This window comes from Octodon degus, unplaced genomic scaffold (genome assembly GCF_000260255.1).
Source record: "Octodon degus isolate 3935 unplaced genomic scaffold, OctDeg1.0 scaffold00014, whole genome shotgun sequence".
NCBI lineage: Eukaryota > Metazoa > Chordata > Mammalia > Rodentia > Octodontidae > Octodon > Octodon degus.
Window position 1 is genome coordinate 4,650,083 of NW_004524590.1, and position 5,352 is coordinate 4,655,434.

A 5,352-nucleotide genomic window follows, 5' to 3' on the forward strand; every position below is an offset into this window, starting at 1 on the left:
TCCTTTTCTTTGTGCTATCAATTCCATATGCCAGGTCCAGGTAGATGGATCTGATTGGTGACTGAGACGAGGTCCTGGAACCATCAGTGACAGTAATGGAGGTTCAGAAGAGTAATTTTATCTGTTGTCTTTTGAGTTTGTAAAAAGAGGCAGGTTCTAGTAGTGGAATTAGCTACAGCTTCCTGTTGAGGGATCAGACAGCAAATCATTTCCAACTCTAGGATCCAAGTTGATATCATGCAGTAGTTATTTGCATTTTAACATTTGGCCACTGCATCAGTTGCTGGGAGGAAATACCCGACAGTCGCTGCTCTAGGGAGATGTTTATGTTGACTGACAGTTTCAGAGAATTCAGTCCATGGTCAGCTGACTCAAAGACATGCACAACATGATAGGAGCTAAAAGAAGAATGCCGCTCCCCCTATGGAAGCATGGAAGCAGTGCAAGCAAAAACAAGGCCAGATAAGAATGGTTCGCAGGGCCCGCAAGATAGCTCAGTGACCTAAAGCACCTGCTTAGGCAAGCTTAGGTAAGCACAGGGACCATGGTTCAATCCCAGGCACCACATGTTGCACCATGCCTGCTCCCAGGGTGGGCTAAGCCATTCCCAGAGTCCAGGTGTAGTGGCATATGTCTGTGATCCCAGAGCTGGGGAGGCTGAATACAGGAGGACCACTATGAGCCCAAATTGCGTAGTGAGACCCTGTGACAACCAAATGCATTAAAAAGAAGCAAGAAGAACAGTTCCTAGCTCACATGCACACTGTCCCACCCCTCTCTACCACTACTCACCTCCTAACAACAAATTCAGGGGTGCAGCACGGTGTACCCTTCATCCCATCACCTTCCAAAACCCCAATTCTGATTAAATGAGAAGTTCTGGAGATGTTTTAGACAAGAGCACCCGGATCTTTTCAGTTTGTCAGATGTTGCTCACCACATGGTCGCTAAACTTTAATAGACATTCTCTCGCACAAATACCAATTTTGAGACTAGAGTACTATGCTAGTTTTCTTTTATTTTCTCACAAGATTGTGTTTCATTTTTTTCTTTTTTAATTTTAATTTAGTTTTGTTTGTTGGTTTTTTAAATGTGTTTGGTTCAGTGTCTCACTATGCAGGTTGGACTTGTAGTGATCCTCCTGTTTTCAGCCTCCCCAGCGCTGGGATTGCAGGTATGTACCACCATGCCCAGTCTCAGTAGCCTGTTCAGCATACCTAGGGGCAGGGCCAGGGATCAAACAATTGCCTAGGCAGGTGCTTAGTCTACTAAGCTATCTCATTGGTCCTACATCTTTATTTTTAAAAGCCATAACCATTTAAAATAATGAAATAAAATCACATTTTTAAAAATACATACATTTCTAATCTCAGTCTTATGCCTTTTATATTTCTCTGAAATACTCATTTTACAGTATTTTATTTATTTTACTTAAGCATCTCCTTAACATTTTCCTGTCACAATTTTCATGCTGTGCTAATATTAGTTTCTATCTCTTGATCATAATTTCTTAGCAGTATACCAAGTACTACACACATATTACCTTCAATCTGCATAACCACTTTATAACAGAAACACTCTTATCATAAGTGATAAGAACACCTGGAGGAGATGTTCATCTACAGTGTCCAAGGCTATATATAGATTTAGGAAACAGTAAAACTAGTATTTCCACATATTTCTTTAAGAATGTAAAATTTAGTCTTATTAGATAGCACAATAATTTTGATAAAGTATCTCTTTCTCAGGAAGAGTATCAGTCACATTTTTCCTGTCATACAAGATGTTTAACTAATGAGCTGATTTCTAAAAATACTTTTCATTATATTTTCTTTTTCATTGTAAATGTGATGAATCATTAACTGGTGGTCAACTTGTTACACCTAGTGGAACTGAGCTAGCATGGTGCTGGGTGTAGAAGGCGCATGTGAGGATTGTTGCTGGCAGCTGGAGAGGAACCATTGGAGAAGAAAAGGAGAGGCTGTCAGGGAAGCTGTTTGGAAGCTGTTGGGGAGCTGCTGGAAGCTTCTTGGTCTCTTGAGCTATTCTGCTGAGGGACCTTGTCCTGCTGTCTTTCCTGATGATCTTGGCTGTTTTTGTCACTGGAGGAGCTTAGGACCTTCATTGTCTTTGAGAATGGCTGCAGTTAATTTGGGGGGAGCTCTGGTTCTCATCTTGAGCATCACTTGCAGGCTCCAGAGGGGAAGATGGTGCACTGCTCAGCCTCAAGAAGCTTGTCGCATTGGCTTTCCTGAGGGGAACTCAGTTTCTCTCATTACTGCAGGAGCTCAGGACCTCACTGTTGCTGAGGACGGCTGTGGTATCTTTGGGGAGCTCTGGTGCTTACCTTGAGCACTGCTTCCTGGCTCCCATTCAGATCCCTGAGTCTGCTAGCACAGATCCTTCATCCCACTGTCATAGACTTTCTAGCTTCCCCCATGAATTTTGGGCTTTGCCAGCACAAATCCATGAAGTGGGCCTGCATGTGATATTGTGGGCTCTAGGCCTCTAATTGGACTTGTAGGAGCACTGTTATGGGCTCTATGTTTATATCCAGACTGATGCAGGATGTTAGGCTCCAGGCCCTTGGTCTTTAGTGTGTGGGTAGATTTTCTGCATTCTTATATATGATTCTTTGGGTGATTATAAAATAATCTTATAAAATGTGTTCCGTATTTTATTGTTTCCCTTGCAAAAACCCCAAGCCACTCTCAGTACCAAAGTCTGTCTTGCTTACTTTTCTCTCATTGCTGGGACAAAATATCCTACAACCAGAATTAAGGAAGGAAAGGTTTATTTAGCTCACAGTTTGTGGAGGTTTCAGTTAATACTCAGCTGGCTCCCATGCAGCGTGGCATGTGGCAAAGGCCAGCAGTTCAGGGTGGTGGAAAACAGCAGCACAGCAAAAGCAGAAAGGGAGGCGCACCAGCAGCTGTGGCAGAGGGCCAGCCTCTCTACCTTCTTTACATTGCCTTTAGGGTATCTGGGGGAGTAGCACGCACATGCACAATCCCAGCATTGGATCATGAATTAGTCATAGAGTCTATAAGCTGCCCCAATGACTGCATGCGACTTTGGGGGACAACTAAGCACAAACCATAACAACTGACATGACTTTTCAGTTTGCTTGACTGTGTGGTGCTTCCCTGCAGAGCTCCTACTTCCACAGAATTAAAGCACTTGGTTCCTTGTAGGTTTTCTCTGATGCACATATCCAGTAAGCTAAACCTGAAGGCCCTCGATTTCACACAGTTCTCATAATATATTTAATCACAATAATTTGCTGAAATTATCAATTCTACTTTCGAAAACAACTATATAAAACAGAGAGAGCTAGAGGAGCAGCTCTGGCATGGATATAAGAACCTTTTGCTGTCCCCATCACTGTGCCTTGTAGTTCTGTGCTGGTTTTGATTCTGTTGTGACCACCACGACTTTGTGGGCAGGTCTTAAGAGAATGAATCTTGTGATTCAAAATAATAACTAGCTGATATTGTAGTCTACAACGATGGAAGAAGTGGTGCAAAACAATAATAATAATAATAATAATAATAAAAAATCCCTGTGCTGCTTACGTCCCAAAGAGGAATTTTTGACTCTGCGTGTATAGTGGACAGAATTTTTATTTTTATTTTTTTTGAAATTTTTAATGACAGAAACAAACAAACAAACAAACAAAACCCCACCTAAAACCAGGGCTTCCAGAAGAACCATTTGTTCTTTCCTGTCTTGTATCTCTCCTTGAACTTGACCTTCGCTTCCTGCCCAGCCTTGCACGTAAGGGCTGGGTCTCTGAAGACATCCTTGTCGACCACCGCCTTGTTCAGGGGGATGTCCACAGAGTACCTTGTGGGCATGAGGTGGTGGGAGTTATAAGCCTTCACGAAGGACTCGATCTTCAGTGTCTTGGCGGTTTTCTTCTTGCCCATGGCAGCTGTGGCTTTGCAGGGAGTATGGTCAATCCTGGCCACCAGGGCATGGCTGTAGGGGTGCTCAGAGGTGCTGTCGTAGATGTTCTTCACGATGACAGCTTTGCCTCCAGAGTAGCATCCGGAAGGATCAGCACCTTTCCCCAGTTTCATGAACTTGCCCATTGCGACAGCACAGAGCCAGAGTTACAGCGGAAAGGCTTGATTTTTTATTAAGTGCTATAGGTAATTCGAAATTGGAACACCGTTAGGCACTACTGCTTTAGACAGCAGTCTTTTCAAAGGTTTCATTATTATTACTGAACACAGATGGTAAGAAAAACACTATACCATAGAAGATAAGACAAGGTTTGTAATTTTTTTCCATGATATTTTTAAAAATGTGCACCAAAGGGACGTGTCTATTCTTTAAGAAATGTAAATAGGAGGCAATCATACTGTGGGGTCCTTGTTGCCCTTAAATTAATGGTGTAATAAACATTACTTACATAGATTATGTTTGTACACATAGACTCTAGAATTTACTAATAGTGAGAAAATGTTTTAATTTCATAAGAAAAAAATCAATGCCTGGTAAAGTGAGACTTTTAAGTTTGCTAATATGAACATTTTCAAACAATATTGAACTGCAGCATTAATTTACATTTTCTTAATTACACTAATATAATATTTTGTATTATTTATGGTCATTTAGATTTCCTTTCTGTGAAAAAATCATTTATTATTTTGTCATCATACATTTTTCTAATTGACTTACAGGGTTTTTAAATTACTAATATTTAGTTTTATTATGAACTTTACAGATACGCCTTTTCCAATCTGGGGTTTGTCTTTAGGTGTTACAACTGCTATTTCTGTCAAAGAGTGTTTAAAATTTAATGCTCCTGAATACATTTCTTTCGGATGTATGCTAAGTTTTTAAGCTTTTTGCCTAAGTAATCTCCCTCTGTGTTCACAATATAAATGTTTAATTCACTATACCTTTCAAAAGTTCAAACATTATTTCTTGTGTAGATACTCAAACCACCTGGAATTTATTTTTCATTACACCGTGGAATAGAAGTAAGAATTTTTACTTTTACATTTTGAACAAACTTTCCTAAGGCATTTATTGCAATGACTATTTAAACTCGTGCAATACTAGTAATACGTCCAGTTATTACACAATAACGAATCTCGCTTGGAGCTCCCTCTTCTCATCCTGTATCGCCACTTCCCCTATTCCCCTGCATTAAATACGGTTCTCCTGTCATTTTCCTCTTTCAATAGCATCTTGGAATGTTCTTGGCTGCATAAACACTTGGGTGAATTTTAAAATCACTGTATCATTTAACAATAAAAAAAGATACTAATACTGAATTCCTGTAATTTTGTGTAGTGAAATTATATATATACATAATAAACTAGTACAATATTAATTAGT

General features: G+C 40.2%; 1 pseudogene; it reads right to left on the bottom strand.

Moving 5' to 3' along the window:
* Positions 1-3,686: 3,686 nt before the first annotated feature.
* LOC101580688 lies at positions 3,687-4,094 on the bottom strand (annotated as a pseudogene).
* Between the last annotated feature and the right edge of the window lie 1,258 nt (positions 4,095-5,352).